Source organism: Dermacentor albipictus, chromosome 6 (assembly GCF_038994185.2).
Source record: "Dermacentor albipictus isolate Rhodes 1998 colony chromosome 6, USDA_Dalb.pri_finalv2, whole genome shotgun sequence".
In the NCBI taxonomy this organism is placed as follows: Eukaryota; Metazoa; Arthropoda; class Arachnida; order Ixodida; family Ixodidae; genus Dermacentor; species Dermacentor albipictus.
The window spans coordinates 127293067-127308676 of record NC_091826.1 but is presented as its reverse complement, the minus strand read 5'-3'; the positions used below and the strand labels follow the sequence as shown (position 1 = coordinate 127308676).

The window sequence follows — 15610 nt, the reverse complement described above, 5'->3', positions numbered from 1 at the left end:
TCATTCACGTCGCCTAACTTTGTATGTGTGTCTATGTGTGCGTCTCGTTATTTTCGGTTACTCCACATTTGAATATCTTTCTAGTCTATAATCCGGAGGGACAGTCGTGAGTAAAAACCACAGATCTCACAAAATAAAAAGAAATCGCAGCCTGGCCTGTAGCGCCGAGCATGAAATGACGCAGCCCACATCTGCGCGTTCGACCAATGCAGTGTGCTGACTGAGCTCTACGTTGTGCGAATCTGTCGCGACCTCTGCACCTCTGCGACGTCGAGAGTAGCACACCGAGCCCTCTTTTTATCCTTTCTTTCCTCCCGATACAACTCCTGCTTCCTTCCCCGCAGCCAGCTGGCGACGGCGCCCTTGCGCGGCGGCGCTGGCCACGTGACAGCGGCCGGAGCAGATGGCGACCGCAGCGCTGCAGCCCGCCCGCCACTCTCGCCCGCTGCGCTCGCGACCTGCCCGTAGGCGTTCGCAGTGGGCGCCGCCCGCCGCCGTAGCCGCAGACGACCGCTTCGAAAGCAGCAGCGGAGGCCGCAGAAGAACGAGCGATCGAGCCGAAACGTCGTCATCGGCGCCGCGCGGTAGCAGGATAAGTGGCCTGCGGCCAGCTGTGCGCGTTTCGGCCGTTTGGGTGCGGTGACCGGCGCATCGGCGTCGTGCGGATTCCCCGGGGATACGTGTGCCTGTGTGACCCAACCCGGTCCAGCGTTTGGATACCATTGGACGCCACTCGGCTCGACAGATAAACGTGAGTATTGTCGTGGTCCCCTGATCGGCGCTCGTGTCACCTGGCAGACATCCGACGACTACCTTCCTCGGTGATATTTAAAAAACAAAAACAAATTACTGCAATTAGCCAGCGATTCAATGGGCCTGCGACACACATTTGGCTCGTTTTCCCAGCGACTTGTTTAGCGCTATCGTGGCGTTGAAAGGGGACCAATTCTGTTTTCTTCCCTCGGTCTGCATTGATAGCGACGCCACCGCGCGCGTGTCCTACATGTCATCGATTTTACTTTCTTTTTATTTTCACTCTTCGTAATGCTTATTTGGGTACTTGCATAAGCCCTCAACTGACACAGTTATGGCCACATAAGCCTCGTGAGTGTGGGAAGCTACTTTTAGTTGTGGGCGAGATGCAGAATAACTGTGTGTTCGTGTTTTTCCTATACTTGTCCTTGTGGGGTACACTGCTGTTTCTCTGTTACCGTTAATCGCTACCTTCAGAGTGAGTCCAGTTGAGAAACATCTTCTGCGCAGAAGACCTGCACAAATAATAACATGCGTGCCCCCTTGAATGCTAAAAAAATATTAACGATAAATGCACGCAAACTACTTGAATACTTGGAGACCGCGCGAGAAAACAGGATAACACTGGAAAGCACGAGCGGGGCCTTGTGCCGTCTGTTCGCGCTCTTCTGACGAATTCACATCAACATGTATCAACAGGCTCAGTTTACGCACCTTTTGCAATTTACATGCATAGTGGCGGAGCCAATATCGTTGCACGATACAGGAACCACATACGCTTTTCTCATATAAGTTGGAGTTTCACTACAGGCACCAGTGCGTTCTTTAATTGCTTAACTTCTTATTTCTTCTTTCTTTAATTTGACAGTTTAGTGTCTATTATGTGCAACTTTCACAATCTTCGCTAAAGTTCTTGCCAACAGCATCGGCCATACCTGAATGACGTCATTAACGTAAGGCCATAAAAGCAGGAGAGCGTGCTTCGCGAGGGCGGACGATTCTCGCGGAGCGAAGCACTCGTCCACAGGCTTCACACGGACGCTCTGTTTCGAAACAGCGAGTGCTACTTCGGTCACTTTATTCGACCGTTGTCTCGTTGATCTCGTGTTGGCAATGGAGCCGCGACATTTTTTTTTTTTTAATCAGCTTTGCAAGAGACCACGGTTGGCCTTATTGAGAGATCTTTGCATTCCATCACTATAAAGCCCAGCCGCAACGCCGTTATGACTCTTCATATATCTTATTATTATTTCTTACATCCCCTTGGCTTTAATATAAGCTTAGCCCGCGTATTTCAACTATTTATGTAGCATGCTCTTTATATACGCCCTCTGTTTGTACAGTACAGAAAATACACGCGACACACATTACACACATTACAAATACACACATTACAAATACACACATTAGTGATATACGTGACGCATTCTATATTATTGAGTGGTTACTGGTCCTGGTTCGTATGTTACTGCAATTACGCTCCTAGGAAGAGCCAGCCAAGTTCGCATTCTTCCGTAGAGGCTGTTCCTAAAGGAAAGAACGTTTTCTCCAATATCTGTGCCACCAAGATACCCGGTCTTTTCCAAGACCGGCATCTTGCTAATGACAGCGTCTCTTAACGAACTCGGCGTCGTTCAATTCGGCGGCAGGGGCGACAAAAGCGACACAAGTCACGCAGCTGCGTTGCGAGCGCATTCCGCAGCGACGACCTTCGATTCCCGAGGCGCGCGTACGCACACTTCCGCCATCGGAACGGAGACGATCGCGTTCGTGATGCCATCGTGCCTGGGCGAGGCTTGCTCGTACGTAGGTGCAGCGAGCGAGGCTGCATTTCGGTATGTGTGTCGTGCGTGCGTACTGCGCAGCGCACCGTACCCGTGTTGCACGGCAAAGCGTAAAAGGAGGATGCGAGTCTCATATGCAAGGCTCCGCTTCGCGCTCTTGTTCTTCGCTCTGGGTGTCACGGTTTTTCTGTCTTTTTTCTTTCTTTTCTGTCTCTTTCTTTTTCGCATGTATGTCATGTTTCCGGCTGCTGTGTCGTGCGAGGGATTTGCTCCGCATTGATTTTCTGTATATGATGGGAAAGCTTCAAGGTTAGCAAATAGAGATAAAAAATGTTATAACTCTATTTCCATTTCACTTTTACGTTTTATTGGAAAGACTGCAAGGTGCGTGATTGCTCACGTTTCGTCACGTAAATCTGTGACAACGCTTAGCCCTGGAAAAGTGCTTAACCTGAAGTTTACACGTACATCCGCATCATACAGTAAGCGCTAGATTTTTTCTCTGTCTGCATGGAGCATTTGTTTGACCTATGTGCTTCCAACGCTCACACCCATCAGTGTGAGTGCTCCAAAACAAAACAACGCGACCAAATTAACGTGTAAAAGTGATTTGGTCAACAGTAAGCGAAGTAGGGAAGCCTCTGCCTACGTCTCGAGAAAAGGACTTCTATTCATCAGGGCCCAAACGACAAGTGATTATATCGATCCGTTGACTCCAGGCCGAGGAATTCCTTGTTCGCCAGCCACTTTCGATACACCGAAGCATGTCTACTGCGAATGCACATGGCTAACACCTATGCTCCTGCGGTGAGGTAGAATACACAGCACAGACGTCCCTGCAAAGTGCAAAGCGAAGAAAACAAGCATTGAGCTGAGTAACCTGCGCTAGCCTGGAACAGAGACCTCTCGTAACCAAAGTCATTCCCCTGCTACCTTCGAGAATTATTCTGCGAAAGAAAGAGCGGAACTGCTGTACGCGCACTGGCACCAATAGGTGTTGCTTTCTTTCTAAGACTATACATGACGCAGGCGCCCAGAGAGATGCATGCTGATTGCAGTCATCCAACATGGGCGCACAATGCGCATTCGTGGGTATTTACGAACGGTAATATCTCTGTTTTCCGAATGACAAAACTTCAGACATGATTCCTTCTATTTTAAATTTCTTTCGTAACGTGACCTGCATTGACCGGTCCCACGGTATGTGACCTGGGCCGCGATGTTGTAGCGATGCCTTTTTCCCGGTGCTAATGCCTTTGGGCGCTTTTCGCGTCCGTGAGTGGCCGTGTTCGACGCTGTGCTCCCAGGCGGAGCGTTGCTTGACCACTGAACAACGTGAAAAGTGGCGAACGGCATTAGCATCGGGAAAAAGGCATCGCTACAACATCGCGGCCCTGCACTGCGTGTGTTCTGCTTTATTCTTTAAGATTTGTCATCTTGCTCCTTCTTTCCTATTTTTTCCATTGCCCCCTACCTTTCATTTCAATGTTTCTGTCTTCTCCTTTCTGAAGAGCAGGCAGGCGTAGTGCCCCTCCCGGTGGTAGTTGCCAGCCAGCTCCTCGCTTTGCCTTTCCTGTCAAGTGTACATGTGTTTTCAAATCAAATAATAATAAGAATTCATCGTTCTATTCTCTCTGTTTGTATTTCGGTTGCTTAAATAGCCATTTTCATTACTGTAACAATATTTAGAAGACATATCGCAAAAAAGAATCCGAAACAAACCCGCCTGGCCATGCCACTTGAGTGCGCCTTCATACATACGATGCGATCAAACGAACCAGTAACGAATGATTGTCACATGTGGAAAGCCCAAAGGCTGCTGACCCCATTCAGCGGAAAGGTAAACAACGGCGATTGCAAAGCGTAACGGACGCGCCATGAAAGCCGATGAGGTGGCGAGAATCTCTTTCCGCGGGCACTGACACGAGCTGTCGTTTGCTCTTGCTCTGACGCTGTTGTGCAGGCGCTGGATTTTGCGTTGCATCAGATGGACTCTGCAAACAGCGTCAAAAGACGCTTTCAACATCCTTTTTTTTTTCTCTCTCTCTCTCTCTGCGTGTAGAAAGACGAAACCCGGGCGTGTCGAAAGTCTCGCTGAATCAAAGCGGCCGCTTAACGTGCCACTCTGTCAGCTGGCGCGGTGTGCGCGCGTCTTTGCTGCTGGGCGCACGTCGAGCGTGACGCCTGCGGCTTAATCGCGCTGGGCAGACGTGGTCGGCGACTGCGCCGGCCGACGCTCTCTCAAGGATACGGGAGCACGCGTGCGTGAATGCAAAATGCCCATGGCGCTACAGCGCGAGAACAGGAGGAGAACCGGAGGGCTCGATTTTATAGTCAAGTAGCAGCGTGATGTTTCAACCCGGCGACGTGTCAGGGCGAGGGTCTGCTCCCTTCCAGCTTTTCAAGAAACACGCGAGACTTCAATGGTGGAGTGCCTGCTCGTAAGATCGCGTGATACGTGAAGCCTGCGTCTTAACGTAGGCCGTGGCCTCCGAGATTGCTACGGTGCAAAGATACGCCGGTGCTATCTCGTGGTACCTTTTGTGAATGCAGACCCCGTTTACGTACAGCGAACAAGCGACAACAGAAGCAAGAGCTTCGTGGCACTGAGTACATCACGTGTAAACAGCGGATGCTTTCTAAAAACACACCGCAGAATACTTTTGAGGTCAGCGTCACAGCGCTAGCGGACACGACCCTTCAGGCGATAAACGTAAAAAGCTGCTCGCGCGGTTCACGTGCAGCTGCCCCAAAATGCATCGGCCGCTCCTCGTTGCAGACGAGCGGATCGTGACACGTACAGAGCAGGCACGAGGCTCGTGTTGTCGTGTTAACATTGTCTGGTGGATGAGCTTGCATATTGACTCAAATGAGTTTTGCTAATAATTACCATACCCGGTGGTATCACGTTTGTAATCATTACGCCTAACATGAAACTTTTGTTATGCCTAGCAAAGGTGTTCAATCCTCACATCTGCCTATAGCTGTCGGTTCATTAGCCGTGGACGATCACTGAGTCTCCGTTTTCGGAAAAATAAAGCTGAAATACCAGCGCTGGCTTTTAGCTGTATGTGGGAAATGGTTACCGGCGTCGTTAACATTCATCGTTCCCAAGGTTGTGAGTGCGGGTTTGTTTGTGACCATAATGCCCGCCGTTGCCACGCTTTAACATCGCTAAATGATTAAGTCCTGCGTGGAAAGCGACTACGCGATAGAGTTTGATTAAAATGTCAAATAACGGATGTTAAGAAAACAAGCAAACAACAGTTTTGAACGTGTCCCCTGAACTTTCTCAATAACTATACCACTTTCGCAAATGGAAGGATCAAGCCTTCCCAACAGAACAAATCAACAACTAGCAATTAGAGTTGCACCCACCAACCGGCCTTCATACTTAACGGTGCCGCGCAGACGCCAAGGCACACGGGTATACGCTTAGCAAGAGGTTAGCTGAGCAAGAAGTGAGCTACTCGGGCAATTAACCTTTTCAGCCGACCACGCTTGCTATGAGTATAATGCAAATAGGCTTTGTTCAGCCGCCACTTCTCATTTGTTTGTATTATAGTTGCCTTGTTTTTGATGTTTGGCTCTGATTGTCCAGTGACTTTGAGCGCGAAGAATTGAGTAAGGCTATGTGTGTGTTTGTGTGTGTTTGTGTGTGTGTGTGTGCGTGTGTGTGTGTGCGTGTGTGTGTGTGTGTGTGTGTGTGTTTGCGTGCGTGCGTGCGCGCCCGCGCTTCCACAGGACATAATTCATAAAGAAGCAGACGCGTCCGAGAGCACATTCATGTAGCGGAGCGCAATCATGTTCCTTTATTCATTCTTGCTCGAAATATAGGTATGCGGAAGTTTTTTAGTGAAGTATGCATATTATGTTAAAGACCTCGGCAGGTATTCACACACTAAGATCACTTACAAACAAAAGGATTTGTGAATTGGGCCCCTGATTTCTTTGGTCTAATTATTCTAGGGCCGCTACAGCGTAAAACTATTCCAATATCCCCATCTCAAAATTACGTGCACAGAATAATTATGCACGATGTGGCTGAACACACAAGCAAGTACTTTTCACCCCAATTCTACATCTTCGTTGCACTTTGCTCTTGGCTATTGGTGTAAATTTTTCGAAACGGCCCGCTTGGGCTGTTTGTGACGCGACGTTACGAAACCGCGAAAACTCACCACTTCAAAGTGAGGTGGCCGCGCTAAAGATGCACTAATAAGCCGAACAAAACTAACATTTTTTTTTGCGTAGTCTGTTCAGTAACGAACAGACTACGGCTGCCCGCAGATCGCGCTGGCTACTCGGAGCTGCTGGCAAGAATAGATTTCTTCGCGTATAATAAAAATTTCCCTGACAGTACAACGTTCTCGAGCTCCTTCACGACGTGTACATCACTCTGCCAACGCATTTTCACTAAGGATCCGTTTTGGCAGCCAGCTGCACGCCGCCTTCATCATACACAAAGTAGCGCCAGCTAAGCAAGGGGAAGCGGACCAATCGGATACGCCGGCAGCACTTCGCTCACGCTCTTGTCTACTTTCACTGCACTAGCCTAGCCAGACCGATACCCTCACATATTCTGCGCACTGCTGGCTTCTCGTCAGCCAATTAAATAAGAAAAATGTTCCACTGTAGGCAATTTCATTCACTTTGTAACTGAACAGAGGTCATCACCTGTAAACGAGGTGAGCATTTGGTTGGGCTGCTCAAACAGCGTTGCGGCTCAACGCCCAGGCTTACGTCGTCGGTTACGTGAATGTGACATCACGAGAGTGAAATAAAATCTGAATGGGAAACAGGTTTACGTTATAACACCCTAGAGTCGCGCCGCAACGTCTCAACATTAAAGCCAGCGCTGTAACTTGTTCTTACTTATGATACAGCTAGTGTCTACCCTTAATGAGAGCCTCAGAAAACCTGCCAGAAGCCAGCTGCCGCTTCTCGCCAGCGCTCTCCATTTCGACCGCGCCGCCTCGAGTCGGCTGCGACGCCGCAGCGAATCTTGCGTCCTCCGCCCACGGCGCCCTTGCCGCGAGCCGATGCCTCCTGGCACAGAAACGGGCGACCCCCCACGGTCGGCTGCGAACCCACGCTTCGCCGAGCGGAATCTGTGTGGGACGCGGCAGCGCGGGCGATGCGCGCGGCTGCGGCGACTTGCCCCCGCGACTGCTCGGCGCTTTGACCAAGCCTTCGCTGCCGCGCTCACGCCTTGCGCCAGCCTCGCAGTCGTGCACTGGCGTGGCGTCTGCTTTGGCTCGAGCAGCGCGTGCGATACAGCGGACAGAAAGAAGTGGAAAAAAAGGAGGCGCACCGCTGTCTCTTTTCGTTTTTAATATATGAGTTGCTCTATAAACTACAGTCTCAGCAACAAACGTTGAGACCAACTGGCACCTTCGAAGAGCCATTGCGTGGGATCATAATGTAATTACCTGATTTCTTTTCGTTTCATGTTATTTCCTTAAACACCTCTCGGGGGAACTGAGGAATTGTAATGCATTGCAGAAATACGTAAAAATTATCCTCACATAACTTTATCGTAAACAATGACTAGTTGCATTTTCTCTGAAGGTCGAAGGGCAGGTGAGAGGAGCGATGTTGTGGAAAAGGTCGTTCCAGTTTCTGTCTGCTCTAAAAAAAAAAATCGCGGCGAATATTTCATAGCGGGCTCGTGGACGTTGAACCTGTATGCATGGTTAGTGCGATGAGATGTGTAAGCCGCAGGGTAGGATGTAAGGCTGGCGGTTAAGTGTATAATGGAAGAACTTGTGGAACATGGAGATGGTGGCAAGACGGCGGCAGAAGGACAGAGGAGATTGGTCACATTGCATTTCTAATGCAGACACGCTGACGTTGTAGGAATATGAAGACTGAATGAACGTTGCGGCATCGTTTTGAACTGATTCAAGATCGTTAGTGAAACCAACCTCAGGGGGTCTCCGGATGGGGGACGCGTATTCTAGTTTTGATCGGACTTGTGATGTATAAGCAGAAGTTTGTATTACATGTGATGCGTGGCACAGATGACTTTCAAAGAAACGCAATGTTTTGTTAGCTGCTGAGAAGACGTTGGTCACGCCTACGTTCCACAGCAGAGCATGAGATAAGGTAACCCCAAGGTATCTTTAAGTAGATACCAATTGAAGTTGTGTGTTGTCAACGTTGTAAGTGAAGCAGAATGTGTTACAGTGGAAATTGAAGTGCATAATTTTACCTTTTTTAAGGTTCAAAGTCATTATGGCTACTCATCGCTCCAATTTTGGATGCGGTTGAGGTCTTTGTTAAGCACAACCTGGTCTGATGAGTTAGTATTTGCCCTCTAAACTACACAGTCGTCAGACAACATGCGAATATTAGAAGATACATCCAGAGACAAGTCATTGCTATACATTAACAATAAGAATGGGCCGAGAACACCCGAAGATGCTGAAATAGGTATAGGCAAATAATTACATAAAAAACACTGATTGGGAGCGATTATACAGGTACTTGTTGATCCAAGCTAGTACATTCAGATGCAACTTTACACAACATAACATTATCATTGAGCGTTGGTGGCATACTTTGTAAAAAAACCTTGGTAAACTCAAGAAAAAAAAATGGCATATGTCTGGACATCAAGGTCAAGATTAGCACGATCGAAGATCGTGGATGCAGCTAGTCAGCTTTGTTTCGCAAGAGAAATTCCTGTGAAGCCCACGCACGGTGAAATGAAAGAAATTATTAGAATCGAGAAAGTTCATGATATGAGAGTAAATGACGGGTTCCACGAGGCTTGCAAGGCACGCTGGTTAATTGAGAGAGATTAGTCGGTAATTTAATAAGTTTTTGTCATCAGACATGAAGACGCAAACGACCTTTCCCATTTTCCAGTCATATGCGGTGCAGTACCTACTAATAGCGACTAGTATGAGCTACGACGCCGCAAAAGCGCGTGGCGCCTTGTAGTTGCGCCTTGTACCTCATAACGGGCGCGATAGCACCTTAAGCTTCCGATCCACTGTCAACTCCATATCCACATGATGGATACCACTGGCGCAGCGGCGTGTCCAACCATGAGACTGCTCTTTTTGATGGTGTTACGAGTTTACAATACTTTATACCTTCTTTGAAGAGCTATATGAATAACTTGGACACGTATTTTAAGTGTACTTAGATGGCCGATAGTTCATTATGAATTCTTTGAGGCAACTACGTAGAGCGCGAACAGTTACCATAGCTCGAAAAATTGCGTAATCGCACATGGCGCGGTAGCGTCGATCACCGCAAGCGCACCGGTCTCTGTTCCGTACACGCCTTGGTCACTATACGCTCCGGAAAAGGAAAGGTTACCTGAAACGGATTGGAAAAGCGTTGTAGACGCGTAGGGTAAAGCTGCTGTAAAACATTCGCGGCACAATTTAAGTGAAACGTCTCGCATTAAGAGAGCTACGGAGGATTGCAAGCCATGTCTTTCCTGCTCAACTCGTTCGCCGAGCGACCGGGGCTCCTGGTCGGAGCTTCGCCTTCACTGGCTCTGCGTCACGATCTGACGTCGTGCCATCTGGTGTCCTGGTGCCAGCGCGCTGAGCCTCTCCGATCTCTTCGTTGGCCGCCTCGCCGTCGATCCCCAGCGAGAGATGTTCAAGCAGCGTGGGCGGCGAGCGTTCGGTTACAGCGTCGAGCGTGTCCGGCATTTCGATAAACGCAGGCGAGTTTGCCCTATTGACGGATCGGTGGAGGTGGAAACGTGAGCGGCCTGCACCATGTAGCCACCTGGCACCGCAGAGCTCGACCAACCAGACCCAGAGGCAATATTGTTTAAAATGTGAAACATTTTAAACATTTCAAAGCACGTGTTCACGATTACACTCCTGCCGAAAACTTACACCAGCCGCAAAGTAGAATACGCTTGGTTAGGCTTGTATTAACTCTGTGTTTGGATGGATGGATGGATGGATGGATGGATGGATGGATGGATGGATGGATGGATGGATGGATGGATGGATGGATGGATGGATGGATGGATGGTATGAGCGGCCTTTTTGAAACGAAGAGGTGGGTTGCGCCGCCAAACCCTTGTTATTATATTGCCTAATGTCCTACCTATGTTAAAGAACAAACAAAGAAAAGGAAAGAAACGCGATGAAGTCCCATAACCAAATTTTCTGTACCCCTATTATGAACTTTGTTTTTGTACGCCTCCGTTGCTTGTCGTTTCCTATACTCTTCTTCTACCGATCTTCCAATCACCTCTTACTAATCCCTATTGCGGACATGTTTACTTTCATCTGCTTTCGCTAAAAACAAGGGCTTCAAGGAGGCCATAGGTGGCTAAATCGATCGCTGAGCGGATACTGTCAAATTCTAATAACACATATGTCCATCGTTCCCTTAGCTTTGTCGCAGCAAGCAGATTATTCGGCTTCCTTCTTGTATATATCAGTGCGTGTTATAAGGCATCCTAATCTCGCTTCGTAAAGTAATGAGCTTCCCTTTGAGTTATCATAAATTGTTTCTTTCTTGATTTCGTTTTTCCTCTTAAGTAGTTACTCGTAACAGGTTTCTTTTCCATTGCCGCCACCCATGAGATTATCTCAGCCTGTCTGACTTTCCGCTTGACGTTGTTTGTTGCCATGTTGCTCACCATGCCGTTTGTCTAGTTGAGCTCTGCGCCACCAGGTGGCTGAGCCCTGTAGGGCGCTTGCGCCACCGCCCATCGGGGAAAATGCGGAAAGATTATCGGACACGCTATAACTCTCTATCGTGGTAGTAATCTTCCGGCGTGAAGTGACGGCCGCAAAAGCGCATGTCTTGGCGTCGATCAGATAGCGACAGCCCGATGCACTTCAGCCGCTCTGATCGCCTGCTGCCTTGCAGAAGGACACGATGGCGCAGCTTGGCTCGTCGCCAACCGCTTGAGAGCCGTCCCACAACACATCAATGGTGACTACACATTCCTGGCGAAAAGGAACCTCGCGAGTAACAATGACCGCGCAGCTCGCGTCAACACGGAGCACGTTGTAACACAAGCAGACGACGCTTGCTGTATGCCGGAAATGCTTGACTGCAGTGATAAAAAGTGTCGTTGTGTATTCTCTTTCTGTTACCCTTCCTTTTACAGAAACGAATTAACCAGCATTCCAGCTGTTACGAACAACGTTTGTTCGCCATAAAATTGGAAAAATTATCGATGAAGCAGCGTGGATAGCAACTCGGTTAGCTCGCCCGACTGACGTTATGCGTACGCGATACGCAGATGATGAGAGGAAGGGCCCTCCAGACACATTTGCGTAAAAAGTGGCCCTGGCGCATGGATAGTGACAGCGAAGCTGAAACCTCAGAAGGTCGGCACCGCTAATATCGGTAGCGATGCACATTTTTTAAACTTTATCATAAATTAGACGCTGTACTTGGAGTACTTAAATGTGTCACTTAATGATCAGGAGGACCCCAACGGCTCACTTTGTTTGTACAGCTTCGGGAGTCGACGCTCCGTTAGTGCCGTCTAAACATCCTCTCTTGACGCGCCGAAACCTTCTGGACGATCAAGTCGATTACGTTATTGTTAGGAGCTCTCGTGTATACTGGAGCACAAACATCAATAATGAGCTCTGCTTTTCGTACAGAGCTTCGCAATGTTCCCTTTCCGGATACTCAGGACACAGTGTGAATCGCTGATAGCAGCAGTTTTTCCATGGTTATAAGATGCATTTTCCTTGTACATTTATTGTCGGCCACCAGAAAACTGTTTTCTTTGCGATGCTCGAGCAGTGTAGTCAAAGGGTAATCCTCGACGTCGCTTTTCCCTGGAACGTACTCTGCACTTAGATTGCGCAACACATGAATTTGGTGCTGGCCGTTGTTCAACTGGAACTGCTTTTGGACTTCCGCACCATGTTCAGTGCTCCAAGCGGTGTATGTTCTGCTGAGTTTCGACGATTCCATGTCAAGCTGCCGCGTATATTAATACGTTTAGCGTCCTGTGCTCCTGCACGATATGACGATGACGTCGTATCCCCGCTCTTCGGCGTCATTTTTGCGCACTTTGTCGTCCTCCCGTACACCTACGTCACCATACGCCGGAATCAAGCTTGTCTACCTCTTCTGAACGTAAGAAAAAAAATGAATTCTGCGTTATTACGTGACAAAAGCCCCATCTGAATATCGTGCGCGCCGTGGTGGCAGACTCCGGAATAATTTTGACTACGTAGGACACTTCAATCTAAGTACGCGAGCGTTCTCGCATATCGCTCCCGAGACCTCACGCTCAGGAGTACAACGCCATAGCCACTAAGCCTCCGCGGCAGGGTATTGAAATTTGGCATATGTGCTACCAAACGTTATTACACGTGCCCTTGTGGCGTCGTTGCATGAATGTGATGTTTTTGCGTTAGCAATCAACGGCCTTCGGTTCAGCGCCGTTCGGACAATCCGATATCTATCGCAATGCCGAGTCCCGGTTTTGTAAAGGCGATATCTTTAGACTCCCCACCCGTGCACGTAGATATTGGTCACGTCTTCGTACTTTACGGATATTTCTTTGACATTGGAAACTGTCTATAAGGTCAGGCCTACACTTTTACGCGTCGCATTCACACCGGTGACGCGAACCCAATTCACAGCAGCACGATACGGCGTTTCTTGTAAAGCGAATTCTACCAAAACCTCATTAGGACGTCGTCGAATTGTCATATGGCCCGTGAGTATTTGCTGCCTATGACGCTAGTTAAAAGAACGAACAAAAGCTCATGGTTGTCCAGAATGAAACAACCAAATAAAAATAATAACTGAAGCGAAAAAAATTATCAGGTACCTTTTTTGTTAAGAGGAAGCTTTAGATCAGGGGGGCATTTCTCGAAACGTGAGCATGGAGAAATAACTTTTCTCGGCAACCACTGCGTCAAATTTCACAAATATTGTTGCAGTTAAAAGAAAAGGTTAAATTCTAGTGAAGGAGTCAAGCGAAATATTGATTTAGGCTGCCAATTTCAATGAGTTATCATTCTTACAGTACTCCACGCACTTTCCGGGAGCTATGCAACTATTTATGTACGTATCTAACCGTTTTTCCACTTATACCTGAGCCACCGAGTAGTTCGAAAAGGGTAGCGCATTGGGCTGCTGTTCTGAGGTAACAGGGTTCGAAGCCAACCACGGGTGACTGAGCGTGTGGCACTGTGTGCATACGTGCCGCTCTTCAAAGAGCCTCTTCAAAGAGATGCGCGACTAGGTAGGTACCGCTGTTCGAAGGAACTGTTTGACGCCGACCTGGAGCACACGGTATGTGCCACTGGGCCTGTGCTGGTCTCCTATGAACCTCTTTGATGCCACCTTGGGTCAGTGGGTATGTGCCAGTAGTTGTGTGATCATCATCATCATCATCAGCCTGGTTACGCCCACTGCAGGGCAAAGGCCTCTCCCATACTTCTCCAACTACCCCGGTCATGTACTAATTGTGGTCATGTTGTGCCTGCAAACTTCTTGATTTCATCCGCCCACCTAACTTTCTGTCGCCCTCTGCTGCGCTTCCCTTCCCTTGGAATCCGTTCCGTAACTCTTAATGACCATCGGTTGTCTTCCCTCCTCATCACATGTCCTGCCCATGCCCATTTCTTTTTCTTGATTTCAACTAAGATATCATTAACTCGCGTTTGTTCCCTCACCCAATCTGCCCTTTTCTTATCCTTTAACGTTACACCTACCATTCTTCTTTCCATAGCTCGTTGCGTCGTCCTCAATTTACGTAGAACCCTTTTCGTAAGCCTCCAGGTTTCGGCCCCGTACGTGAGTACTGGTAAGACACAGCTGTTATAAACTTTTCTCTTGAGGGATAATGGCAACCTGCTGCTGATCTGAGAATGCCTGCCAAGAGAATGCCCGGTCATGGTAAATGGGAATATGGTGAATATAGTGGAATATGGAATACAGTAGGTGTGTGCCGCTCCTCAATGAACATCTTTGACGCCAACTTGGGTAACTAGGTATATGCCACTGGGAATGTGCCGCTCCGTAATGACGAAAAAGATCCCTTAAATTTCGCCGCCACTGGGCAGAATCGAGCTTCCCAAGGACAGCAACCCGACGCATTATCAGGCTGCGCGACAAATGCACTGGGTATGTGCCATTTTTCAATAAACGCCTTTCGCGCCAACGCTTTAGCGAGCTGGGCCATCAATGCATGGAATACGTGCCGCTCTTCAATGAACCTCTCGCCAACTTAGGTAACTGAGTACATGCCGTCGAGTGTGCAGCAGGCGCGGGAACAATTCTCAACGTTCGCGCGCACCGGCGTGCCGTGTGTTTCGGAGGCCGCGCGCAAGCTTGGCGGTGGCGCCGCTAGATGGCGCCGAGTTTTCTTAAGAAAGTGCGAAAAGGGAACCCCGCTGCAGCTCACGCCTCATACATGACTCGTTTCGACGGCGGCATTACGTTGTGTCGCTATATTTGCTCGACGCTCAACGCATTACCGTTGACATTCATCGTGAGATGGGTTCTGCAGCAAATGTTTAACTATAAGTTGTTGAATATAGCACAATTTTTGAAAACTAAACTATCAGGATTATAACTCTGTCCCGCAGGAATGAAAAAACGATAGCGCACTTCTATAAACTACAACTAATAGTACATATAAAGCAGACAAAATTGATGAATTTTACACGACTCTCAAGTACAGTACTAATGTATGAGTGGGACTTTTCCAAAACGCTCCTAAACATTCTAACAAATTCGCGTAAGTTATAGATTAATACACCAAATTAGTCCACTTTAAATATTTTAATAGTTGAAGTTTACAGAAGTGGAAAATCTATTTTCGTTGTGGAAGTACAAGTCTGTGAACTGCAGATTCCAATTCCTAATTTATCAATTCTTTAAAATTCTTGTGAAACATTACAAGTCTAAATCAAAATTTTGCTTGTACTGACACTAGAATTTATGCTTTCTCTCTTAAATGCAACAAAGTTAACGTGTTTCCCCGAAAACGTTTCCTCATAAAAGCATTTCTGTCTTTTACATGTTTTTGAATAGGAGGCATCGGAGTTGGCCCGAGCTAAAGCGTCCTTTTTAATTAGTCCCGTGAAGGGTAAGGCATA

General features: G+C 48.0%; 1 protein-coding gene across 1 annotated transcript in view; it reads left to right on the top strand.

Annotated features, from left to right (window-relative positions):
• The first annotated feature begins 486 nt into the window (after nucleotides 1-486).
• LOC135899451 (uncharacterized) overlaps nucleotides 487-15610 on the top strand; it is a 361492-nt gene continuing 346368 nt past the window's right edge. The window contains exon 1 of the mRNA XM_065428703.2: nucleotides 487-751. The gene's annotated coding sequence lies outside the window, so the exon portion shown is untranslated. The remainder of the gene's footprint in view (nucleotides 752-15610) is intronic.